Source organism: Panthera onca, chromosome X (assembly GCF_046562875.1).
Source record: "Panthera onca isolate mPanOnc1 chromosome X, mPanOnc1 haplotype 2, whole genome shotgun sequence".
In the NCBI taxonomy this organism is placed as follows: Eukaryota; Metazoa; Chordata; class Mammalia; order Carnivora; family Felidae; genus Panthera; species Panthera onca.
Window position 1 is genome coordinate 16,883,154 of NC_138357.1, and position 27,114 is coordinate 16,910,267.

Sequence of the window (27,114 nt, forward strand, 5' to 3'; positions counted from 1 at the left end):
GGGACCCTCCACCGCAACCTAAGCCTGCCTCGAACCCTAACCCTGCAATTGAGCCGCCTTCTGGCATGGGCCCTCACTTCAGCCCTCGAGGGACATCACGAGACTGCAGTCGATTCAGCCCTGGCGACGTCCCTGGACCAAACCCTAACCCTAGCTAAGGCTCCCTCCCCACGGGGACCCCATGCCAACGTCTGACAACACCACGCGCCTGGGGTCCAGAAGCGGTGCAGGCTGACCCGGCATGGAACCTGGAAGCTCAGCGTGTCGTTTCCCAGGCCGTTCTGCAGCTGTCCGAGAGGATTCCGGAGGCCTCCTCGACCAGGGGCCGATCGACGTCTGTGGCCTTGGCAGCCACAGACGGATCCTGAGCGGCACCGTCCCTTGTGCCCTCAACTCAGCCCTTCGGGGAGACCACCGCCCTGCTGTGGGTTCGGCGCCTGGAGCCTCCTGGGACCTAACCCTAACCCTAACCCTACACCGAACGGGGACCCTCCACCGCAACCTAAGCCGGCCTCGACCCCTAACCCTGCACTTGAGCCGCCTTGCTGCATGGGCCCTCACTTCAGCCCTCGAGGCAGATCACGAGACCGGAGTCGCTTCGGCCCTGGTGACGTCCCTGGGCCGAACCCTAACCCTAGCTAAGGCTCTCTCCCCAAGAGGACCCAATGCCAACGTCTGACAACACCACGCGCCTGGGGTCCGGAAGAGGTGCAGGCTGACTCGGCATGGAACCTGGAAGCTCACCGTGTCGTTTCCCAGGCCCGGCTGCAGCTGCCGAGAGGATGCCGGAGGCCTCCTCGACCAGGGGCCCAATCACGTGTGTGGCCTTGGCAGCCACAGACGGATCCTGACCGGCACCGTCCCTTGTGCCCTCAACTCAGCCCTTCGGGGAGACCACTGCCCTGCTGTGGCTTGGGCGCCTGGAGCCTCCTGGGACCCAACCCTAACCCTAACCGTACCCCGAACCGGGACCCTCCACCGCAACCTAAGCCTGCCTCGAACCCTAACCCTGCAATTGAGCCGCCTTCTGGCATGGGCCCTCACTTCAGCCCTCGAGGGACATCACGAGACTGCAGTCGATTCAGCCCTGGCGACGTCCCTGGACCAAACCCTAACCCTAGCTAAGGCTCCCTCCCCACGGGGACCCCATGCCAACGTCTGACAACACCACGCGCCTGGGGTCCAGAAGCGGTGCAGGCTGACCCGGCATGGAACCTGGAAGCTCAGCGTGTCGTTTCCCAGGCCGTTCTGCAGCTGCCCGAGAGGATTCCGGAGGCCTCCTCGACCAGGGGCCGATCGACGTCTGTGGCCTTGGCAGCCACAGACGGATCCTGAGCGGCACCGTCCCTTGTGCCCTCAACTCAGCCCTTCGGGGAGACCACCGCCCTGCTGTGGGTTCGGCGCCTGGAGCCTCCTGGGACCTAACCCTAACCCTAACCCTACACCGAACGGGGACCCTCCACCGCAACCTAAGCCGGCCTCGACCCCTAACCCTGCACTTGAGCCGCCTTGCTGCATGGGCCCTCACTTCAGCCCTCGAGGCAGATCACGAGACCGGAGTCGCTTCGGCCCTGGCGACGTCCCTGGGCCGAACCCTAACCCTAGCTAAGGCTCTCTCCCCAAGAGGACCCAATGCCAACGTCTGACAACACCACGCGCCTGGGGTCCGGAAGAGGTGCAGGCTGACTCGGCATGGAACCTGGAAGCTCACCGTGTCGTTTCCCAGGCCCGGCTGCAGCTGCCGAGACGATGCCGGAGGCCTCCTCGACCAGGGGCCCAATCACGTGTGTGGCCTTGGCAGCCACAGACGGATCCTGACCGGCACCGTCCCTTGTGCCCTCAACTCAGCCCTTCGGGGAGACCACTGCCCTGCTGTGGCTTGGGCGCCTGGAGCCTCCTGGGACCCAACCCTAACCCTAACCGTACCCCGAACCGGGACCCTCCACCGCAACCTAAGCCTGCCTCGAACCCTAACCCTGCAATTGAGCCGCCTTCTGGCATGGGCCCTCACTTCAGCCCTCGAGGGAGATCACGAGACTGCAGTCGATTCAGCCCTGGCGACGTCCCTGGGCCGAACCCTAACCCTAGCTAAGGCTCTCTCCCCAAGAGGACCCAATGCCAACGTCTGACAACACCACGCGCCTGGGGTCCGGAAGAGGTGCAGGCTGACTCGGCATGGAACCTGGAAGCTCACCGTGTCGTTTCCCAGGCCCGGCTGCAGCTGCCGAGAGGATTCCGGAGGCCTCCTCGACCAGGGGCCCAATCACGTGTGTGGCCTTGGCAGCCACAGACGGATCCTGACCGGCACCGTCCCTTGTGCCCTCAACTCAGCCCTTCGGGGAGACCACTGCCCTGCTGTGGCTTGGGCGCCTGGAGCCTCCTGGGACCCAACCCTAACCCTAACCGTACCCCTAACCGGGACCCTCCACCGCAACCTAAGCCTGCCTCGACCCCTAACCCTGCACTTGAGCCGCCTTGCTGCATGGGCCCTCACTTCAGCCCTCGAGGCAGATCACGAGACCGGAGTCGCTTCGGCCCTGGCGACGTCCCTGGGCCGAACCCTAACCCTAGCTAAGGCTCTCTCCCCAAGAGGACCCAATGCCAACGTCTGACAACACCACGCGCCTGGGGTCCGGAAGAGGTGCAGGCTGACTCGGCATGGAACCTGGAAGCTCACCGTGTCGTTTCCCAGGCCCGGCTGCAGCTGCCGAGAGGATGCCGGAGGCCTCCTCGACCAGGGGCCCAATCACGTGTGTGGCCTTGGCAGCCACAGACGGATCCTGACCGGCACCGTCCCTTGTGCCCTCAACTCAGCCCTTCGGGGAGACCACTGCCCTGCTGTGGCTTGGGCGCCTGGAGCCTCCTGGGACCCAACCCTAACCCTAACCCTACCCCGAACCGGGACCCTCCACCGCAACCTAAGCCTGCCTCGAACCCTAACCCTGCAATTGAGCCGCCTTCTGGCATGGGCCCTCACTTCAGCCCTCGAGGGACATCACGAGACTGCAGTCGATTCAGCCCTGGCGACGTCCCTGGACCAAACCCTAACCCTAGCTAAGGCTCCCTCCCCACGGGGACCCCATGCCAACGTCTGACAACACCACGCGCCTGGGGTCCAGAAGCGGTGCAGGCTGACCCGGCATGGAACCTGGAAGCTCACCGTGTCGTTTCCCAGGCCGTTCTGCAGCTGCCCGAGAGGATTCCGGAGGCCTCCTCGACCAGGGGCCGATCGACGTCTGTGGCCTTGGCAGCCACAGACGGATCCTGAGCGGCACCGTCCCTTGTGCCCTCAACTCAGCCCTTCGGGGAGACCACCGCCCTGCTGTGGGTTCGGCGCCTGGAGCCTCCTGGGACCTAACCCTAACCCTAACCGTACACCGAACGGGGACCCTCCACCGCAACCTAAGCCGGCCTCGACCCCTAACCCTGCACTTGAGCCGCCTTGCTGCATGGGCCCTCACTTCAGCCCTCGAGGCAGATCACGAGACCGGAGTCGCTTCGGCCCTGGCGACGTCCCTGGGCCGAACCCTAACCCTAGCTAAGGCTCTCTCCCCAAGAGGACCCAATGCCAACGTCTGACAACACCACGCGCCTGGGGTCCGGAAGAGGTGCAGGCTGACTCAGCATGGAACCTGGAAGCTCACCGTGTCGTTTCCCAGGCCCGGCTGCAGCTGCCGAGAGGATGCCGGAGGCCTCCTCGACCAGGGGCCCAATCACGTGTGTGGCCTTGGCAGCCACAGACGGATCCTGAGCGGCACCGTCCCTTGTGCCCTCAACTCAGCCCTTCGGGGAGACCACTGCCCTGCTGTGGCTTGGGCGCCTGGAGCCTCCTGGGACCCAACCCTAACCCTAACCGTACCCCGAACCGGGACCCTCCACCGCAACCTAAGCCTGCCTCGACCCCTAACCCTGCACTTGAGCCGCCTTGCTGCATGGGCCCTCACTTCAGCCCTCGAGGCAGATCACGAGACCGGAGTCGCTTCGGCCCTGGCGACGTCCCTGGGCCGAACCCTAACCCTAGCTAAGGCTCTCTCCCCAAGAGGACCCAATGCCAACGTCTGACAACACCACGCGCCTGGGGTCCGGAAGAGGTGCAGGCTGACTCGGCATGGAACCTGGAAGCTCACCGTGTCGTTTCCCAGGCCCGGCTGCAGCTGCCGAGACGATGCCGGAGGCCTCCTCGACCAGGGGCCCAATCACGTGTGTGGCCTTGGCAGCCACAGACGGATCCTGACCGGCACCGTCCCTTGTGCCCTCAACTCAGCCCTTCGGGGAGACCACTGCCCTGCTGTGGCTTGGGCGCCTGGAGCCTCCTGGGACCTAACCCTAACCCTAACCGTACCCCGAACCGGGACCCTCCACCGCAACCTAAGCCTGCCTCGAACCCTAACCCTGCAATTGAGCCGCCTTCTGGCATGGGCCCTCACTTCAGCCCTCGAGGGACATCACGAGACTGCAGTCGATTCAGCCCTGGCGACGTCCCTGGACCAAACCCTAACCCTAGCTAAGGCTCCCTCCCCACGGGGACCCCATGCCAACGTCTGACAACACCACGCGCCTGGGGTCCAGAAGCGGTGCAGGCTGACCCGGCATGGAACCTGGAAGCTCAGCGTGTCGTTTCCCAGGCCGTTCTGCAGCTGCCCGAGAGGATTCCGGAGGCCTCCTCGACCAGGGGCCGATCGACGTCTGTGGCCTTGGCAGCCACAGACGGATCCTGAGCGGCACCGTCCCTTGTGCCCTCAACTCAGCCCTTCGGGGAGACCACCGCCCTGCTGTGGGTTCGGCGCCTGGAGCCTCCTGGGACCTAACCCTAACCCTAACCCTACACCGAACGGGGACCCTCCACCGCAACCTAAGCCGGCCTCGACCCCTAACCCTGCACTTGAGCCGCCTTGCTGCATGGGCCCTCACTTCAGCCCTCGAGGCAGATCACGAGACCGGAGTCGCTTCGGCCCTGGCGACGTCCCTGGGCCGAACCCTAACCCTAGCTAAGGCTCTCTCCCCAAGAGGACCCAATGCCAACGTCTGACAACACCACGCGCCTGGGGTCCGGAAGAGGTGCAGGCTGACTCGGCATGGAACCTGGAAGCTCACCGTGTCGTTTCCCAGGCCCGGCTGCAGCTGCCGAGAGGATGCCGGAGGCCTCCTCGACCAGGGGCCCAATCACGTGTGTGGCCTTGGCAGCCACAGACGGATCCTGACCGGCACCGTCCCTTGTGCCCTCAACTCAGCCCTTCGGGGAGACCACTGCCCTGCTGTGGCTTGGGCGCCTGGAGCCTCCTGGGACCCAACCCTAACCCTAACCGTACCCCGAACCGGGACCCTCCACCGCAACCTAAGCCTGCCTCGAACCCTAACCCTGCAATTGAGCCGCCTTCTGGCATGGGCCCTCACTTCAGCCCTCGAGGGACATCACGAGACTGCAGTCGATTCAGCCCTGGCGACGTCCCTGGACCAAACCCTAACCCTAGCTAAGGCTCCCTCCCCACGGGGACCCCATGCCAACGTCTGACAACACCACGCGCCTGGGGTCCAGAAGCGGTGCAGGCTGACCCGGCATGGAACCTGGAAGCTCAGCGTGTCGTTTCCCAGGCCGTTCTGCAGCTGCCCGAGAGGATTCCGGAGGCCTCCTCGACCAGGGGCCGATCGACGTCTGTGGCCTTGGCAGCCACAGACGGATCCTGAGCGGCACCGTCCCTTGTGCCCTCAACTCAGCCCTTCGGGGAGACCACCGCCCTGCTGTGGGTTCGGCGCCTGGAGCCTCCTGGGACCTAACCCTAACCCTAACCCTACACCGAACGGGGACCCTCCACCGCAACCTAAGCCGGCCTCGACCCCTAACCCTGCACTTGAGCCGCCTTGCTGCATGGGCCCTCACTTCAGCCCTCGAGGCAGATCACGAGACCGGAGTCGCTTCGGCCCTGGCGACGTCCCTGGGCCGAACCCTAACCCTAGTTAAGGCTCTCTCCCCAAGAGGACCCAATGCCAACGTCTGACAACACCACGCGCCTGGGGTCCGGAAGAGGTGCAGGCTGACTCGGCATGGAACCTGGAAGCTCACCGTGTCGTTTCCCAGGCCCGGCTGCAGCTGCCGAGAGGATGCCGGAGGCCTCCTCGACCAGGGGCCCAATCACGTGTGTGGCCTTGGCAGCCACAGACGGATCCTGACCGGCACCGTCCCTTGTGCCCTCAACTCAGCCCTTCGGGGAGACCACTGCCCTGCTGTGGCTTGGGCGCCTGGAGCCTCCTGGGACCCAACCCTAACCCTAACCGTACCCCGAACCGGGACCCTCCACCGCAACCTAAGCCTGCCTCGAACCCTAACCCTGCAATTGAGCCGCCTTCTGGCATGGGCCCTCACTTCAGCCCTCGAGGGACATCACGAGACTGCAGTCGATTCAGCCCTGGCGACGTCCCTGGACCAAACCCTAACCCTAGCTAAGGCTCCCTCCCCACGGGGACCCCATGCCAACGTCTGACAACACCACGCGCCTGGGGTCCAGAAGCGGTGCAGGCTGACCCGGCATGGAACCTGGAAGCTCAGCGTGTCGTTTCCCAGGCCGTTCTGCAGCTGCCCGAGAGGATTCCGGAGGCCTCCTCGACCAGGGGCCGATCGACGTCTGTGGCCTTGGCAGCCACAGACGGATCCTGAGCGGCACCGTCCCTTGTGCCCTCAACTCAGCCCTTCGGGGAGACCACCGCCCTGCTGTGGGTTCGGCGCCTGGAGCCTCCTGGGACCTAACCCTAACCCTAACCCTACCCCGAACGGGGACCCTCCACCGCAACCTAAGCCGGCCTCGACCCCTAACCCTGCACTTGAGCCGCCTTGCTGCATGGGCCCTCACTTCAGCCCTCGAGGCAGATCACGAGACCGGAGTCGCTTCGGCCCTGGCGACGTCCCTGGGCCGAACCCTAACCCTAGCTAAGGCTCTCTCCCCAAGAGGACCCAATGCCAACGTCTGACAACACCACGCGCCTGGGGTCCGGAAGAGGTGCAGGCTGACTCGGCATGGAACCTGGAAGCTCACCGTGTCGTTTCCCAGGCCCGGCTGCAGCTGCCGAGAGGATGCCGGAGGCCTCCTCGACCAGGGGCCCAATCACGTGTGTGGCCTTGGCAGCCACAGACGGATCCTGACCGGCACCGTCCCTTGTGCCCTCAACTCAGCCCTTCGGGGAGACCACTGCCCTGCTGTGGCTTGGGCGCCTGGAGCCTCCTGGGACCCAACCCTAACCCTAACCGTACCCCGAACCGGGACCCTCCACCGCAACCTAAGCCTGCCTCGAACCCTAACCCTGCAATTGAGCCGCCTTCTGGCATGGGCCCTCACTTCAGCCCTCGAGGGAGATCACGAGACTGCAGTCGATTCAGCCCTGGCGACGTCCCTGGACCAAACCCTAACCCTAGCTAAGGCTCCCTCCCCACGGGGACCCCATGCCAACGTCTGACAACACCACGCGCCTGGGGTCCAGAAGCGGTGCAGGCTGACCCGGCATGGAACCTGGAAGCTCAGCGTGTCGTTTCCCAGGCCGTTCTGCAGCTGCCCGAGAGGATTCCGGAGGCCTCCTCGACCAGGGGCCGATCGACGTCTGTGGCCTTGGCAGCCACAGACGGATCCTGAGCGGCACCGTCCCTTGTGCCCTCAACTCAGCCCTTCGGGGAGACCACCGCCCTGCTGTGGGTTCGGCGCCTGGAGCCTCCTGGGACCTAACCCTAACCCTAACCCTACACCGAACGGGGACCCTCCACCGCAACCTAAGCCGGCCTCGACCCCTAACCCTGCACTTGAGCCGCCTTGCTGCATGGGCCCTCACTTCAGCCCTCGAGGCAGATCACGAGACCGGAGTCGCTTCGGCCCTGGCGACGTCCCTGGGCCGAACCCTAACCCTAGCTAAGGCTCTCTCCCCAAGAGGACCCAATGCCAACGTCTGACAACACCACGCGCCTGGGGTCCGGAAGAGGTGCAGGCTGACTCGGCATGGAACCTGGAAGCTCACCGTGTCGTTTCCCAGGCCCGGCTGCAGCTGCCGAGAGGATGCCGGAGGCCTCCTCGACCAGGGGCCCAATCACGTGTGTGGCCTTGGCAGCCACAGACGGATCCTGACCGGCACCGTCCCTTGTGCCCTCAACTCAGCCCTTCGGGGAGACCACTGCCCTGCTGTGGCTTGGGCGCCTGGAGCCTCCTGGGACCCAACCCTAACCCTAACCCTACCCCGAACCGGGACCGTCCACCGCAACCTAAGCCTGCCTCGAACCCTAACCCTGCAATTGAGCCGCCTTCTGGCATGGGCCCTCACTTCAGCCCTCGAGGGACATCACGAGACTGCAGTCGATTCAGCCCTGGCGACGTCCCTGGACCAAACCCTAACCCTAGCTAAGGCTCCCTCCCCACGGGGACCCCATGCCAACGTCTGACAACACCACGCGCCTGGGGTCCAGAAGCGGTGCAGGCTGACCCGGCATGGAACCTGGAAGCTCAGCGTGTCGTTTCCCAGGCCGTTCTGCAGCTGCCCGAGAGGATTCCGGAGGCCTCCTCGACCAGGGGCCGATCGACGTCTGTGGCCTTGGCAGCCACAGACGGATCCTGAGCGGCACCGTCCCTTGTGCCCTCAACTCAGCCCTTCGGGGAGACCACCGCCCTGCTGTGGGTTCGGCGCCTGGAGCCTCCTGGGACCTAACCCTAACCCTAACCGTACACCGAACGGGGACCCTCCACCGCAACCTAAGCCGGCCTCGACCCCTAACCCTGCACTTGAGCCGCCTTGCTGCATGGGCCCTCACTTCAGCCCTCGAGGCAGATCACGAGACCGGAGTCGCTTCGGCCCTGGCGACGTCCCTGGGCCGAACCCTAACCCTAGCTAAGGCTCTCTCCCCAAGAGGACCCAATGCCAACGTCTGACAACACCACGCGCCTGGGGTCCGGAAGAGGTGCAGGCTGACTCGGCATGGAACCTGGAAGCTCACCGTGTCGTTTCCCAGGCCCGGCTGCAGCTGCCGAGAGGATGCCGGAGGCCTCCTCGACCAGGGGCCCAATCACGTGTGTGGCCTTGGCAGCCACAGACGGATCCTGACCGGCACCGTCCCTTGTGCCCTCAACTCAGCCCTTCGGGGAGACCACTGCCCTGCTGTGGCTTGGGCGCCTGGAGCCTCCTGGGACCCAACCCTAACCCTAACCGTACCCCGAACCGGGACCCTCCACCGCAACCTAAGCCTGCCTGGACCCCTAACCCTGCACTTGAGCCGCCTTGCTGCATGGGCCCTCACTTCAGCCCTCGAGGCAGATCACGAGACCGGAGTCGCTTCGGCCCTGGCGACGTCCCTGGGCCGAACCCTAACCCTAGCTAAGGCTCTCTCCCCAAGAGGACCCAATGCCAACGTCTGACAACACCACGCGCCTGGGGTCCGGAAGAGGTGCAGGCTGACTCGGCATGGAACCTGGAAGCTCACCGTGTCGTTTCCCAGGCCCGGCTGCAGCTGCCGAGACGATGCCGGAGGCCTCCTCGACCAGGGGCCCAATCACGTGTGTGGCCTTGGCAGCCACAGACGGATCCTGACCGGCACCGTCCCTTGTGCCCTCAACTCAGCCCTTCGGGGAGACCACTGCCCTGCTGTGGCTTGGGCGCCTGGAGCCTCCTGGGACCTAACCCTAACCCTAACCGTACCCCGAACCGGGACCCTCCACCGCAACCTAAGCCTGCCTCGAACCCTAACCCTGCAATTGAGCCGCCTTCTGGCATGGGCCCTCACTTCAGCCCTCGAGGGACATCACGAGACTGCAGTCGATTCAGCCCTGGCGACGTCCCTGGACCAAACCCTAACCCTAGCTAAGGCTCCCTCCCCACGGGGACCCCATGCCAACGTCTGACAACACCACGCGCCTGGGGTCCAGAAGCGGTGCAGGCTGACCCGGCATGGAACCTGGAAGCTCAGCGTGTCGTTTCCCAGGCCGTTCTGCAGCTGCCCGAGAGGATTCCGGAGGCCTCCTCGACCAGGGGCCGATCGACGTCTGTGGCCTTGGCAGCCACAGACGGATCCTGAGCGGCACCGTCCCTTGTGCCCTCAACTCAGCCCTTCGGGGAGACCACCGCCCTGCTGTGGGTTCGGCGCCTGGAGCCTCCTGGGACCTAACCCTAACCCTAACCCTACCCCGAACGGGGACCCTCCACCGCAACCTAAGCCGGCCTCGACCCCTAACCCTGCACTTGAGCCGCCTTGCTGCATGGGCCCTCACTTCAGCCCTCGAGGCAGATCACGAGACCGGAGTCGCTTCGGCCCTGGCGACGTCCCTGGGCCGAACCCTAACCCTAGCTAAGGCTCTCTCCCCAAGAGGACCCAATGCCAACGTCTGACAACAGCACGCGCCTGGGGTCCGGAAGAGGTGCAGGCTGACTCGGCATGGAACCTGGAAGCTCACCGTGTCGTTTCCCAGGCCCGGCTGCAGCTGCCGAGAGGATGCCGGAGGCCTCCTCGACCAGGGGCCCAATCACGTGTGTGGCCTTGGCAGCCACAGACGGATCCTGACCGGCACCGTCCCTTGTGCCCTCAACTCAGCCCTTCGGGGAGACCACTGCCCTGCTGTGGCTTGGGCGCCTGGAGCCTCCTGGGACCCAACCCTAACCCTAACCGTACCCCGAACCGGGACCCTCCACCGCAACCTAAGCCTGCCTCGAACCCTAACCCTGCAATTGAGCCGCCTTCTGGCATGGGCCCTCACTTCAGCCCTCGAGGGACATCACGAGACTGCAGTCGATTCAGCCCTGGCGACGTCCCTGGACCAAACCCTAACCCTAGCTAAGGCTCCCTCCCCACGGGGACCCCATGCCAACGTCTGACAACACCACGCGCCTGGGGTCCAGAAGCGGTGCAGGCTGACCCGGCATGGAACCTGGAAGCTCAGCGTGTCGTTTCCCAGGCCGTTCTGCAGCTGCCCGAGAGGATTCCGGAGGCCTCCTCGACCAGGGGCCGATCGACGTCTGTGGCCTTGGCAGCCACAGACGGATCCTGAGCGGCACCGTCCCTTGTGCCCTCAACTCAGCCCTTCGGGGAGACCACCGCCCTGCTGTGGGTTCGGCGCCTGGAGCCTCCTGGGACCTAACCCTAACCCTAACCCTACCCCGAACGGGGACCCTCCACCGCAACCTAAGCCGGCCTCGACCCCTAACCCTGCACTTGAGCCGCCTTGCTGCATGGGCCCTCACTTCAGCCCTCGAGGCAGATCACGAGACCGGAGTCGCTTCGGCCCTGGCGACGTCCCTGGGCCGAACCCTAACCCTAGCTAAGGCTCTCTCCCCAAGAGGACCCAATGCCAACGTCTGACAACACCACGCGCCTGGGGTCCGGAAGAGGTGCAGGCTGACTCGGCATGGAACCTGGAAGCTCACCGTGTCGTTTCCCAGGCCCGGCTGCAGCTGCCGAGAGGATGCCGGAGGCCTCCTCGACCAGGGGCCCAATCACGTGTGTGGCCTTGGCAGCCACAGACGGATCCTGACCGGCACCGTCCCTTGTGCCCTCAACTCAGCCCTTCGGGGAGACCACTGCCCTGCTGTGGCTTGGGCGCCTGGAGCCTCCTGGGACCCAACCCTAACCCTAACCGTACCCCGAACCGGGACCCTCCACCGCAACCTAAGCCTGCCTCGAACCCTAACCCTGCAATTGAGCCGCCTTCTGGCATGGGCCCTCACTTCAGCCCTCGAGGGACATCACGAGACTGCAGTCGATTCAGCCCTGGCGACGTCCCTGGACCAAACCCTAACCCTAGCTAAGGCTCCCTCCCCACGGGGACCCCATGCCAACGTCTGACAACACCACGCGCCTGGGGTCCAGAAGCGGTGCAGGCTGACCCGGCATGGAACCTGGAAGCTCAGCGTGTCGTTTCCCAGGCCGTTCTGCAGCTGCCCGAGAGGATTCCGGAGGCCTCCTCGACCAGGGGCCGATCGACGTCTGTGGCCTTGGCAGCCACAGACGGATCCTGAGCGGCACCGTCCCTTGTGCCCTCAACTCAGCCCTTCGGGGAGACCACCGCCCTGCTGTGGGTTCGGCGCCTGGAGCCTCCTGGGACCTAACCCTAACCCTAACCCTACACCGAACGGGGACCCTCCACCGCAACCTAAGCCGGCCTCGACCCCTAACCCTGCACTTGAGCCGCCTTGCTGCATGGGCCCTCACTTCAGCCCTCGAGGCAGATCACGAGACCGGAGTCGCTTCGGCCCTGGCGACGTCCCTGGGCCGAACCCTAACCCTAGCTAAGGCTCTCTCCCCAAGAGGACCCAATGCCAACGTCTGACAACACCACGCGCCTGGGGTCCGGAAGAGGTGCAGGCTGACTCGGCATGGAACCTGGAAGCTCACCGTGTCGTTTCCCAGGCCCGGCTGCAGCTGCCGAGAGGATGCCGGAGGCCTCCTCGACCAGGGGCCCAATCACGTGTGTGGCCTTGGCAGCCACAGACGGATCCTGACCGGCACCGTCCCTTGTGCCCTCAACTCAGCCCTTCGGGGAGACCACTGCCCTGCTGTGGCTTGGGCGCCTGGAGCCTCCTGGGACCCAACCCTAACCCTAACCGTACCCCGAACCGGGACCCTCCACCGCAACCTAAGCCTGCCTCGAACCCTAACCCTGCAATTGAGCCGCCTTCTGGCATGGGCCCTCACTTCAGCCCTCGAGGGACATCACGAGACTGCAGTCGATTCAGCCCTGGCGACGTCCCTGGACCAAACCCTAACCCTAGCTAAGGCTCCCTCCCCACGGGGACCCCATGCCAACGTCTGACAACACCACGCGCCTGGGGTCCAGAAGCGGTGCAGGCTGACCCGGCATGGAACGTGGAAGCTCAGCGTGTCGTTTCCCAGGCCGTTCTGCAGCTGCCCGAGAGGATTCCGGAGGCCTCCTCGACCAGGGGCCGATCGACGTCTGTGGCCTTGGCAGCCACAGACGGATCCTGAGCGGCACCGTCCCTTGTGCCCTCAACTCAGCCCTTCGGGGAGACCACCGCCCTGCTGTGGGTTCGGCGCCTGGAGCCTCCTGGGACCTAACCCTAACCCTAACCGTACACCGAACGGGGACCCTCCACCGCAACCTAAGCCGGCCTCGACCCCTAACCCTGCACTTGAGCCGCCTTGCTGCATGGGCCCTCACTTCAGCCCTCGAGGCAGATCACGAGACCGGAGTCGCTTCGGCCCTGGCGACGTCCCTGGGCCGAACCCTAACCCTAGCTAAGGCTCTCTCCCCAAGAGGACCCAATGCCAACGTCTGACAACACCACGCGCCTGGGGTCCGGAAGAGGTGCAGGCTGACTCGGCATGGAACCTGGAAGCTCACCGTGTCGTTTCCCAGGCCCGGCTGCAGCTGCCGAGAGGATGCCGGAGGCCTCCTCGACCAGGGGCCCAATCACGTGTGTGGCCTTGGCAGCCACAGACGGATCCTGACCGGCACCGTCCCTTGTGCCCTCAACTCAGCCCTTCGGGGAGACCACTGCCCTGCTGTGGCTTGGGCGCCTGGAGCCTCCTGGGACCCAACCCTAACCCTAACCATACCCCGAACCGGGACCCTCCACCGCAACCTAAGCCTGCCTCGAACCCTAACCCTGCAATTGAGCCGCCTTCTGGCATGGGCCCTCACTTCAGCCCTCGAGGGACATCACGAGACTGCAGTCGATTCAGCCCTGGCGACGTCCCTGGACCAAACCCTAACCCTAGCTAAGGCTCCCTCCCCACGGGGACCCCATGCCAACGTCTGACAACACCACGCGCCTGGGGTCCAGAAGCGGTGCAGGCTGACCCGGCATGGAACCTGGAAGCTCAGCGTGTCGTTTCCCAGGCCGTTCTGCAGCTGCCCGAGAGGATTCCGGAGGCCTCCTCGACCAGGGGCCGATCGACGTCTGTGGCCTTGGCAGCCACAGACGGATCCTGAGCGGCACCGTCCCTTGTGCCCTCAACTCAGCCCTTCGGGGAGACCACCGCCCTGCTGTGGGTTCGGCGCCTGGAGCCTCCTGGGACCTAACCCTAACCCTAACCTTACACCGAACGGGGACCCTCCACCGCAACCTAAGCCGGCCTCGACCCCTAACCCTGCACTTGAGCCGCCTTGCTGCATGGGCCCTCACTTCAGCCCTCGAGGCAGATCACGAGACCGGAGTCGCTTCGGCCCTGGCGACGTCCCTGGGCCGAACCCTAACCCTAGCTAAGGCTCTCTCCCCAAGAGGACCCAATGCCAACGTCTGACAACACCACGCGCCTGGGGTCCGGAAGAGGTGCAGGCTGACTCGGCATGGAACCTGGAAGCTCACCGTGTCGTTTCCCAGGCCCGGCTGCAGCTGCCGAGAGGATGCCGGAGGCCTCCTCGACCAGGGGCCCAATCACGTGTGTGGCCTTGGCAGCCACAGACGGATCCTGACCGGCACCGTCCCTTGTGCCCTCAACTCAGCCCTTCGGGGAGACCACTGCCCTGCTGTGGCTTGGGCGCCTGGAGCCTCCTGGGACCCAACCCTTACCCTAACCGTACCCCGAACCGGGACCCTCCACCGCAACCTAAGCCTGCCTCGAACCCTAACCCTGCAATTGAGCCGCCTTCTGGCATGGGCCCTCACTTCAGCCCTCGGGGGAGATCACGAGACTGCAGTCGATTCAGCCCTGGCGACGTCCCTGGACCAAACCCTAACCCTAGCTAAGGCTCCCTCCCCACGGGGACCCCATGCCAACGTCTGACAACACCACGCGCCTGGGGTCCAGAAGCGGTGCAGGCTGACCCGGCATGGAACCTGGAAGCTCAGCGTGTCGTTTCCCAGGCCGTTCTGCAGCTGCCCGAGAGGATTCCGGAGGCCTCCTCGACCAGGGGCCGATCGACGTCTGTGGCCTTGGCAGCCACAGACGGATCCTGAGCGGCACCGTCCCTTGTGCCCTCAACTCAGCCCTTCGGGGAGACCACCGCCCTGCTGTGGGTTCGGCGCCTGGAGCCTCCTGGGACCTAACCCTAACCCTAACCGTACACCGAACGGGGACCCTCCACCGCAACCTAAGCCGGCCTCGACCCCTAACCCTGCACTTGAGCCGCCTTGCTGCATGGGCCCTCACTTCAGCCCTCGAGGCAGATCACGAGACCGGAGTCGCTTCGGCCCTGGCGACGTCCCTGGGCCGAACCCTAACCCTAGCTAAGGCTCTCTCCCCAAGAGGACCCAATGCCAACGTCTGACAACACCACGCGCCTGGGGTCCGGAAGAGGTGCAGGCTGACTCGGCATGGAACCTGGAAGCTCACCGTGTCGTTTCCCAGGCCCGGCTGCAGCTGCCGAGAGGATGCCGGAGGCCTCCTCGACCAGGGGCCCAATCACGTGTGTGGCCTTGGCAGCCACAGACGGATCCTGACCAGCACCGTCCCTTGTGCCCTCAACTCAGCCCTTCGGGGAGACCACTGCCCTGCTGTGGCTTGGGCGCCTGGAGCCTCCTGGGACCCAACCCTAACCCTAACCGTACCCCGAACCGGGACCCTCCACCGCAACCTAAGCCTGCCTCGAACCCTAACCCTGCAATTGAGCCGCCTTCTGGCATGGGCCCTCACTTCAGCCCTCGAGGGACATCACGAGACTGCAGTCGATTCAGCCCTGGCGACGTCCCTGGACCAAACCCTAACCCTAGCTAAGGCTCCCTCCCCACGGGGACCCCATGCCAACGTCTGACAACACCACGCGCCTGGGGTCCAGAAGCGGTGCAGGCTGACCCGGCATGGAACCTGGAAGCTCAGCGTGTCGTTTCCCAGGCCGTTCTGCAGCTGCCCGAGAGGATTCCGGAGGCCTCCTCGACCAGGGGCCGATCGACGTCTGTGGCCTTGGCAGCCACAGACGGATCCTGAGCGGCACCGTCCCTTGTGCCCTCAACTCAGCCCTTCGGGGAGACCACCGCCCTGCTGTGGGTTCGGCGCCTGGAGCCTCCTGGGACCTAACCCTAACCCTAACCCTACACCGAACGGGGACCCTCCACCGCAACCTAAGCCGGCCTCGACCCCTAACCCTGCACTTGAGCCGCCTTGCTGCATGGGCCCTCACTTCAGCCCTCGAGGCAGATCACGAGACCGGAGTCGCTTCGGCCCTGGCGACGTCCCTGGGCCGAACCCTAACCCTAGCTAAGGCTCTCTCCCCAAGAGGACCCAATGCCAACGTCTGACAACACCACGCGCCTGGGGTCCGGAAGAGGTGCAGGCTGACTCGGCATGGAACCTGGAAGCTCACCGTGTCGTTTCCCAGGCCCGGCTGCAGCTGCCGAGAGGATGCCGGAGGCCTCCTCGACCAGGGGCCCAATCACGTGTGTGGCCTTGGCAGCCACAGACGGATCCTGACCGGCACCGTCCCTTGTGCCCTCAACTCAGCCCTTCGGGGAGACCACTGCCCTGCTGTGGCTTGGGCGCCTGGAGCCTCCTGGGACCCAACCCTAACCCTAACCGTACCCCGAACCGGGACCCTCCACCGCAACCTAAGCCTGCCTCGAACCCTAACCCTGCAATTGAGCCGCCTTCTGGCATGGGCCCTCACTTCAGCCCTCGAGGGACATCACGAGACTGCAGTCGATTCAGCCCTGGCGACGTCCCTGGACCAAACCCTAACCCTAGCTAAGGCTCCCTCCCCACGGGGACCCCATGCCAACGTCTGACAACACCACGCGCCTGGGGTCCAGAAGCGGTGCAGGCTGACCCGGCATGGAACGTGGAAGCTCAGCGTGTCGTTTCCCAGGCCGTTCTGCAGCTGCCCGAGAGGATTCCGGAGGCCTCCTCGACCAGGGGCCGATCGACGTCTGTGGCCTTGGCAGCCACAGACGGATCCTGAGCGGCACCGTCCCTTGTGCCCTCAACTCAGCCCTTCGGGGAGACCACCGCCCTGCTGTGGGTTCGGCGCCTGGAGCCTCCTGGGACCTAACCCTAACCCTAACCGTACACCGAACGGGGACCCTCCACCGCAACCTAAGCCGGCCTCGACCCCTAACCCTGCACTTGAGCCGCCTTGCTGCATGGGCCCTCACTTCAGCCCTCGAGGCAGATCACGAGACCGGAGTCGCTTCGGCCCTGGCGACGTCCCTGGGCCGAACCCTAACCCTAGCTAAGGCTCTCTCCCCAAGAGGACCCAATGCCAACGTCTGACAACACCACGCGCCTGGGGTCCGGAAGAGGTGCAGGCTGACTCGGCATGGAACCTGGAAGCTCACCGTGTCGTTTCCCAGGCCCGGCTGCAGCTGCCGAGAGGATGCCGGAGGCCTCCTCGACCAGGGGCCCAATCACGTGTGTGGCCTTGGCAGCCACAGACGGATCCTGACCGGCACCGTCCCTTGTGCCCTCAACTCAGCCCTTCGGGGAGACCACTGCCCTGCTGTGGCTTGGGCGCCTGGAGCCTCCTGGGACCCAACCCTAACCCTAACCATACCCCGAACCGGGACCCTCCACCGCAACCTAAGCCTGCCTCGAACCCTAACCCTGCAATTGAGCCGCCTTCTGGCATGGGCCCTCACTTCAGCCCTCGAGGGACATCACGAGACTGCAGTCGATTCAGCCCTGGCGACGTCCCTGGACCAAACCCTAACCCTAGCTAAGGCTCCCTCCCCACGGGGACCCCATGCCAACGTCTGACAACACCACGCGCCTGGGGTCCAGAAGCGGTGCAGGCTGACCCGGCATGGAACCTGGAAGCTCAGCGTGTCGTTTCCCAGGCCGTTCTGCAGCTGCCCGAGAGGATTCCGGAGGCCTCCTCGACCAGGGGCCGATCGACGTCTGTGGCCTTGGCAGCCACAGACGGATCCTGAGCGGCACCGTCCCTTGTGCCCTCAACTCAGCCCTTCGGGGAGACCACCGCCCTGCTGTGGGTTCGGCGCCTGGAGCCTCCTGGGACCTAACCCTAACCCTAACCTTACACCGAACGGGGACCCTCCACCGCAACCTAAGCCGGCCTCGACCCCTAACCCTGCACTTGAGCCGCCTTGCTGCATGGGCCCTCACTTCAGCCCTCGAGGCAGATCACGAGACCGGAGTCGCTTCGGCCCTGGCGACGTCCCTGGGCCGAACCCTAACCCTAGCTAAGGCTCTCTCCCCAAGAGGACCCAATGCCAACGTCTGACAACACCACGCGCCTGGGGTCCGGAAGAGGTGCAGGCTGACTCGGCATGGAACCTGGAAGCTCACCGTGTCGTTTCCCAGGCCCGGCTGCAGCTGCCGAGAGGATGCCGGAGGCCTCCTCGACCAGGGGCCCAATCACGTGTGTGGCCTTGGCAGCCACAGACGGATCCTGACCGGCACCGTCCCTTGTGCCCTCAACTCAGCCCTTCGGGGAGACCACTGCCCTGCTGTGGCTTGGGCGCCTGGAGCCTCCTGGGACCCAACCCTTACCCTAACCGTACCCCGAACCGGGACCCTCCACCGCAACCTAAGCCTGCCTCGAACCCTAACCCTGCAATTGAGCCGCCTTCTGGCATGGGCCCTCACTTCAGCCCTCGGGGGAGATCACGAGACTGCAGTCGATTCAGCCCTGGCGACGTCCCTGGACCAAACCCTAACCCTAGCTAAGGCTCCCTCCCCACGGGGACCCCATGCCAACGTCTGACAACACCACGCGCCTGGGGTCCAGAAGCGGTGCAGGCTGACCCGGCATGGAACCTGGAAGCTCAGCGTGTCGTTTCCCAGGCCGTTCTGCAGCTGCCCGAGAGGATTCCGGAGGCCTCCTCGACCAGGGGCCGATCGACGTCTGTGGCCTTGGCAGCCACAGACGGATCCTGAGCGGCACCGTCCCTTGTGCCCTCAACTCAGCCCTTCGGGGAGACCACCGCCCTGCTGTGGGTTCGGCGCCTGGAGCCTCCTGGGACCTAACCCTAACCCTAACCGTACACCGAACGGGGACCCTCCACCGCAACCTAAGCCGGCCTCGACCCCTAACCCTGCACTTGAGCCGCCTTGCTGCATGGGCCCTCACTTCAGCCCTCGAGGCAGATCACGAGACCGGAGTCGCTTCGGCCCTGGCGACGTCCCTGGGCCGAACCCTAACCCTAGCTAAGGCTCTCTCCCCAAGAGGACCCAATGCCAACGTCTGACAACACCACGCGCCTGGGGTCCGGAAGAGGTGCAGGCTGACTCGGCATGGAACCTGGAAGCTCACCGTGTCGTTTCCCAGGCCCGGCTGCAGCTGCCGAGAGGATGCCGGAGGCCTCCTCGACCAGGGGCCCAATCACGTGTGTGGCCTTGGCAGCCACAGACGGATCCTGACCAGCACCGTCCCTTGTGCCCTCAACTCAGCCCTTCGGGGAGACCACTGCCCTGCTGTGGCTTGGGCGCCTGGAGCCTCCTGGGACCCAACCCTAACCCTAACCGTACCCCGAACCGGGACCCTCCACCGCAACCTAAGCCTGCCTCGAACCCTAACCCTGCAATTGAGCCGCCTTCTGGCATGGGCCCTCACTTCAGCCCTCGAGGGAGATCACGAGACTGCAGTCGATTCAGCCCTGGCGACGTCCCTGGACCAAACCCTAACCCTAGCTAAGGCTCCCTCCCCACGGGGACCCCATGCCAACGTCTGACAACACCACGCGCCTGGGGTCCAGAAGCGGTGCAGGCTGACCCGGCATGGAACCTGGAAGCTCAGCGTGTCGTTTCCCAGGCCGTTCTGCAGCTGCCCGAGAGGATTCCGGAGGCCTCCTCGACCAGGGGCCGATCGACGTCTGTGGCCTTGGCAGCCACAGACGGATCCTGAGCGGCACCGTCCCTTGTGCCCTCAACTCAGCCCTTCGGGGAGACCACCGCCCTGCTGTGGGTTCGGCGCCTGCAGCCTCCTGGGACCTAACCCTAACCCTAACCCTACACCGAACGGGGACCCTCCACCGCAACCTAAGCCGGCCTCGACCCCTAACCCTGCACTTGAGCCGCCTTGCTGCATGGGCCCTCACTTCAGCCCTCGAGGCAGATCACGAGACCGGAGTCGCTTCGGCCCTGGCGACGTCCCTGGGCCGAACCCTAACCCTAGCTAAGGCTCTCTCCCCAAGAGGACCCAATGCCAACGTCTGACAACACCACGCGCCTGGGGTCCGGAAGAGGTGCAGGCTGACTCGGCATGGAACCTGGAAGCCCACCGTGTCGTTTCCCAGGCCCGGCTGCAGCTGCCGAGAGGATGCCGGAGGCCTCCTCGACCAGGGGCCCAATCACGTGTGTGGCCTTGGCAGCCACAGACGGATCCTGACCGGCACCGTCCCTTGTGCCCTCAACTCAGCCCTTCGGGGAGACCACTGCCCTGCTGTGGCTTGGGCGCCTGGAGCCTCCTGGGACCCAACCCTAACCCTAACCGTACCCCGAACCGGGACCCTCCACCGCAACCTAAGCCTGCCTCGAACCCTAACCCTGCAATTGAGCCGCCTTCTGGCATGGGCCCTCACTTCAGCCCTCGAGGGACATCACGAGACTGCAGTCGATTCAGCCCTGGCGACGTCCCTGGACCAAACCCTAACCCTAGCTAAGGCTCCCTCCCCACGGGGACCCCATGCCAACGTCTGACAACACCACGCGCCTGGGGTCCAGAAGCGGTGCAGGCTGACCCGGCATGGAACCTGGAAGCTCAGCGTGTCGTTTCCCAGGCCGTTCTGCAGCTGCCCGAGAGGATTCCGGAGGCCTCCTCGACCAGGGGCCGATCGACGTCTGTGGCCTTGGCAGCCACAGACGGATCCTGAGCGGCACCGTCCCTTGTGCCCTCAACTCAGCCCTTCGGGGAGACCACCGCCCTGCTGTGGGTTCGGCGCCTGGAGCCTCCTGGGACCTAACCCTAACCCTAACCCTACACCGAACGGGGACCCTCCACCGCAACCTAAGCCGGCCTCGACCCCTAACCCTGCACTTGAGCCGCCTTGCTGCATGGGCCCTCACTTCAGCCCTCGAGGCAGATCACGAGACCGGAGTCGCTTCGGCCCTGGCGACGTCCCTGGGCCGAACCCTAACCCTAGCTAAGGCTCTCTCCCCAAGAGGACCCAATGCCAACGTCTGACAACACCACGCGCCTGGGGTCCGGAAGAGGTGCAGGCTGACTCGGCATGGAACCTGGAAGCTCACCGTGTCGTTTCCCAGGCCCGGCTGCAGCTGCCGAGAGGATGTCGGAGGCCTCCTCGACCAGGGGCCCAATCACGTGTGTGGCCTTGGCAGCCACAGACGGATCCTGACCGGCACCGTCCCTTGTGCCCTCAACTCAGCCCTTCGGGGAGACCACTGCCCTGCTGTGGCTTGGGCGCCTGGAGCCTCCTGGGACCCAACCCTAACCCTAACCGTTCCCCGAACCGGGACCCTCCACCGCAACCTAAGCCTGCCTCGAACCCTAACCCTGCAATTGAGCCGCCTTCTGGCATGGGCCCTCACTTCAGCCCTCGAGGGACATCACGAGACTGCAGTCGATTCAGCCCTGGCGACGTCCCTGGACCAAACCCTAACCCTAGCTAAGGCTCCCTCCCCACGGGGACCCCATGCCAACGTCTGACAACACCACGCGCCTGGGGTCCAGAAGCGGTGCAGGCTGACCCGGCATGGAACCTGGAAGCTCAGCGTGTCGTTTCCCAGGCCGTTCTGCAGCTGCCCGAGAGGATTCCGGAGGCCTCCTCGACCAGGGGCCGATCGACGTCTGTGGCCTTGGCAGCCACAGACGGATCCTGAGCGGCACCGTCCCTTGTGCCCTCAACTCAGCCCTTCGGGGAGACCACCGCCCTGCTGTGGGTTCGGCGCCTGGAGCCTCCTGGGACCTAACCCTAACCCTAACCGTACACCGAACGGGGACCCTCCACCGCAACCTAAGCCGGCCTCGACCCCTAACCCTGCACTTGAGCCGCCTTGCTGCATGGGCCCTCACTTCAGCCCTCGAGGCAGATCACGAGACCGGAGTCGCTTCGGCCCTGGCGACGTCCCTGGGCCGAACCCTAACCCTAGCTAAGGCTCTCTCCCCAAGAGGACCCAATGCCAACGTCTGACAACACCACGCGCCTGGGGTCCGGAAGAGGTGCAGGCTGACTCGGCATGGAACCTGGAAGCTCACCGTGTCGTTTCCCAGGCCCGGCTGCAGCTGCCGAGAGGATGCCGGAGGCCTCCTCGACCAGGGGCCCAATCACGTGTGTGGCCTTGGCAGCCACAGACGGATCCTGACCAGCACCGTCCCTTGTGCCCTCAACTCAGCCCTTCGGGGAGACCACTGCCCTGCTGTGGCTTGGGCGCCTGGAGCCTCCTGGGACCCAACCCTAACCCTAACCGTACCCCGAACCGGGACCCTCCACCGCAACCTAAGCCTGCCTCGAACCCTAACCCTGCAATTGAGCCGCCTTCTGGCATGGGCCCTCACTTCAGCCCTCGAGGGACATCACGAGACTGCAGTCGATTCAGCCCTGGCGACGTCCCTGGACCAAACCCTAACCCTAGCTAAGGCTCCCTCCCCACGGGGACCCCATGCCAACGTCTGACAACACCACGCGCCTGGGGTCCAGAAGCGGTGCAGGCTGACCCGGCATGGAACCTGGAAGCTCAGCGTGTCGTTTCCCAGGCCGTTCTGCAGCTGCCCGAGAGGATTCCGGAGGCCTCCTCGACCAGGGGCCGATCGACGTCTGTGGCCTTGGCAGCCACAGACGGATCCTGAGCGGCACCGTCCCTTGTGCCCTCAACTCAGCCCTTCGGGGAGACCACCGCCCTGCTGTGGGTTCGGCGCCTGCAGCCTCCTGGGACCTAACCCTAACCCTAACCCTACACCGAACGGGGACCCTCCACCGCAACCTAAGCCGGCCTCGACCCCTAACCCTGCACTTGAGCCGCCTTGCTGCATGGGCCCTCACTTCAGCCCTCGAGGCAGATCACGAGACCGGAGTCGCTTCGGCCCTGGCGACGTCCCTGGGCCGAACCCTAACCCTAGCTAAGGCTCTCTCCCCAAGAGGACCCAATGCCAACGTCTGACAACACCACGCGCCTGGGGTCCGGAAGAGGTGCAGGCTGACTCGGCATGGAACCTGGAAGCTCACCGTGTCGTTTCCCAGGCCCGGCTGCAGCTGCCGAGAGGATGCCGGAGGCCTCCTCGACCAGGGGCCCAATCACGTGTGTGGCCTTGGCAGCCACAGACGGATCCTGACCGGCACCGTCCCTTGTGCCCTCAACTCAGCCCTTCGGGGAGACCACTGCCCTGCTGTGGCTTGGGCGCCTGGAGCCTCCTGGGACCCAACCCTAACCCTAACCGTACCCCGAACCGGGACCCTCCACCGCAACCTAAGCCTGCCTCGAACCCTAACCCTGCAATTGAGCCGCCTTCTGGCATGGGCCCTCACTTCAGCCCTCGAGGGACATCACGAGACTGCAGTCGATTCAGCCCTGGCGACGTCCCTGGACCAAACCCTAACCCTAGCTAAGGCTCCCTCCCCACGGGGACCCCATGCCAACGTCTGACAACACCACGCGCCTGGGGTCCAGAAGCGGTGCAGGCTGACCCGGCATGGAACCTGGAAGCTCAGCGTGTCGTTTCCCAGGCCGTTCTGCAGCTGCCCGAGAGGATTCCGGAGGCCTCCTCGACCAGGGGCCGATCGACGTCTGTGGCCTTGGCAGCCACAGACGGATCCTGAGCGGCACCGTCCCTTGTGCCCTCAACTCAGCCCTTCGGGGAGACCACCGCCCTGCTGTGGGTTCGGCGCCTGGAGCCTCCTGGGACCTAACCCTAACCCTAACCCTACACCGAACGGGGACCCTCCACCGCAACCTAAGCCGGCCTCGACCCCTAACCCTGCACTTGAGCCGCCTTGCTGCATGGGCCCTCACTTCAGCCCTCGAGGCAGATCACGAGACCGGAGTCGCTTCGGCCCTGGCGACGTCCCTGGGCCGAACCCTAACCCTAGCTAAGGCTCTCTCCCCAAGAGGACCCAATGCCAACGTCTGACAACACCACGCGCCTGGGGTCCGGAAGAGGTGCAGGCTGACTCGGCATGGAACCTGGAAGCTCACCGTGTCGTTTCCCAGGCCCGGCTGCAGCTGCCGAGAGGATGCCGGAGGCCTCCTCGACCAGGGGCCCAATCACGTGTGTGGCCTTGGCAGCCACAGACGGATCCTGACCGGCACCGTCCCTTGTGCCCTCAACTCAGCCCTTCGGGGAGACCACTGCCCTGCTGTGGCTTGGGCGCCTGGAGCCTCCTGGGACCCAACCCTAACCCTAACCGTACCCCGAACCGGGACCCTCCACCGCAACCTAAGCCTGCCTCGAACCCTAACCCTGCAATTGAGCCGCCTTCTGGCATGGGCCCTCACTTCAGCCCTCGGGGGAGATCACGAGACTGCAGTCGATTCAGCCCTGGCGACGTCCCTGGACCAAACCCTAACCCTAGCTAAGGCTCCCTCCCCACGGGGACCCCATGCCAACGTCTGACAACACCACGCGCCTGGGGTCCAGAAGCGGTGCAGGCTGACCCGGCATGGAACCTGGAAGCTCAGCGTGTCGTTTCCCAGGCCGTTCTGCAGCTGCCCGAGAGGATTCCGGAGGCCTCCTCGACCAGGGGCCGATCGACGTCTGTGGCCTTGGCAGCCACAGACGGATCCTGAGCGGCACCGTCCCTTGTGCCCTCAACTCAGCCCTTCGGGGAGACCACCGCCCTGCTGTGGGTTCGGCGCCTGGAGCCTCCTGGGACCTAACCCTAACCCTAACCCTACACCGAACGGGGACCCTCCACCGCAACCTAAGCCGGCCTCGACCCCTAACCCTGCACTTGAGCCGCCTTGCTGCATGGGCCCTCACTTCAGCCCTCGAGGCAGATCACGAGACCGGAGTCGCTTCGGCCCTGGCGACGTCCCTGGGCCGAACCCTAACCCTAGCTAAGGCTCTCTCCCCAAGAGGACCCAATGCCAACGTCTGACAACACCACGCGCCTGGGGTCCGGAAGAGGTGCAGGCTGACTCGGCATGGAACCTGGAAGCTCACCGTGTCGTTTCCCAGGCCCGGCTGCAGCTGCCGAGAGGATGCCGGAGGCCTCCTCGACCAGGGGCCCAATCACGTGTGTGGCCTTGGCAGCCACAGACGGATCCTGACCGGCACCGTCCCTTGTGCCCTCAACTCAGCCCTTCGGGGAGACCACTGCCCTGCTGTGGCTTGGGCGCCTGGAGCCTCCTGGGACCCAACCCTAACCCTAACCCTACCCCGAACCGGGACCATCCACCGCAACCTAAGCCTGCCTCGAACCCTAACCCTGCAATTGAGCCGCCTTCTGGCATGGGCCCTCACTTCAGCCCTCGGGGGAGATCACGAGACTGCAGTCGATTCAGCCCTGGCGACGTCCCTGGACCAAACCCTAACCCTAGCTAAGGCTCCCTCCCCACGGGGACCCCATGCCAACGTCTGACAACACCACGCGCCTGGGGTCCAGAAGCGGTGCAGGCTGACCCGGCATGGAACCTGGAAGCTCAGCGTGTCGTTTCCCAGGCCGTTCTGCAGCTGCCCGAGAGGATTCCGGAGGCCTCCTCGACCAGGGGCCGATCGACGTCTGTGGCCTTGGCAGCCACAGACGGATCCTGAGCGGCACCGTCCCTTGTGCCCTCAACTCAGCCCTTCGGGGAGACCACCGCCCTGCTGTGGGTTCGGCGCCTGGAGCCTCCTGGGACCTAACCCTAACCCTAACCGTACACCGAACGGGGACCCTCCACCGCAACCTAAGCCGGCCTCGACCCCTAACCCTGCACTTGAGCCGCCTTGCTGCATGGGCCCTCACTTCAGCCCTCGAGGCAGATCACGAGACCGGAGTCGCTTCGGCCCTGGCGACGTCCCTGGGCCGAACCCTAACCCTAGCTAAGGCTCTCTCCCCAAGAGGACCCAATGCCAACGTCTGACAACACCACGCGCCTGGGGTCCGGAAGAGGTGCAGGCTGACTCGGCATGGAACCTGGAAGCTCACCGTGTCGTTTCCCAGGCCCGGCTGCAGCTGCCGAGAGGATGCCGGAGGCCTCCTCGACCAGGGGCCCAATCACGTGTGTGGCCTTGGCAGCCACAGACGGATCCTGACCAGCACCGTCCCTTGTGCCCTCAACTCAGCCCTTCGGGGAGACCACTGCCCTGCTGTGGCTTGGGCGCCTGGAGCCTCCTGGGACCCAACCCTAACCCTAACCGTACCCCGAACCGGGACCCTCCACCGCAACCTAAGCCTGCCTCGAACCCTAACCCTGCAATTGAGCCGCCTTCTGGCATGGGCCCTCACTTCAGCCCTCGGGGGAGATCACGAGACTGCAGTCGATTCAGCCCTGGCGACGTCCCTGGACCAAACCCTAACCCTAGCTAAGGCTCCCTCCCCACGGGGACCCCATGCCAACGTCTGACAACACCACGCGCCTGGGGTCCAGAAGCGGTGCAGGCTGACCCGGCATGGAACCTGGAAGCTCAGCGTGTCGTTTCCCAGGCCGTTCTGCAGCTGCCCGAGAGGATTCCGGAGGCCTCCTCGACCAGGGGCCGATCGACGTCTGTGGCCTTGGCAGCCACAGACGGATCCTGAGCGGCACCGTCCCTTGTGCCCTCAACTCAGCCCTTCGGGGAGACCACCGCCCTGCTGTGGGTTCGGCGCCTGCAGCCTCCTGGGACCTAACCCTAACCCTAACCCTACACCGAACGGGGACCCTCCACCGCAACCTAAGCCGGCCTCGACCCCTAACCCTGCACTTGAGCCGCCTTGCTGCATGGGCCCTCACTTCAGCCCTCGAGGCAGATCACGAGACCGGAGTCGCTTCGGCCCTGGCGACGTCCCTGGGCCGAACCCTAACCCTAGCTAAGGCTCTCTCCCCAAGAGGACCCAATGCCAACGTCTGACAACACCACGCGCCTGGGGTCCGGAAGAGGTGCAGGCTGACTCGGCATGGAACCTGGAAGCTCACCGTGTCGTTTCCCAGGCCCGGCTGCAGCTGCCGAGAGGATGCCGGAGGCCTCCTCGACCAGGCGCCCAATCACGTGTGTGGCCTTGGCAGCCACAGACGGATCCTGACCGGCACCGTCCCTTGTGCCCTCAACTCAGCCCTTCGGGGAGACCACTGCCCTGCTGTGGCTTGGGCGCCTGGAGCCTCCTGGGACCCAACCCTAACCCTAACCGTACCCCGAACCGGGACCCTCCACCGCAACCTAAGCCTGCCTCGAACCCTAA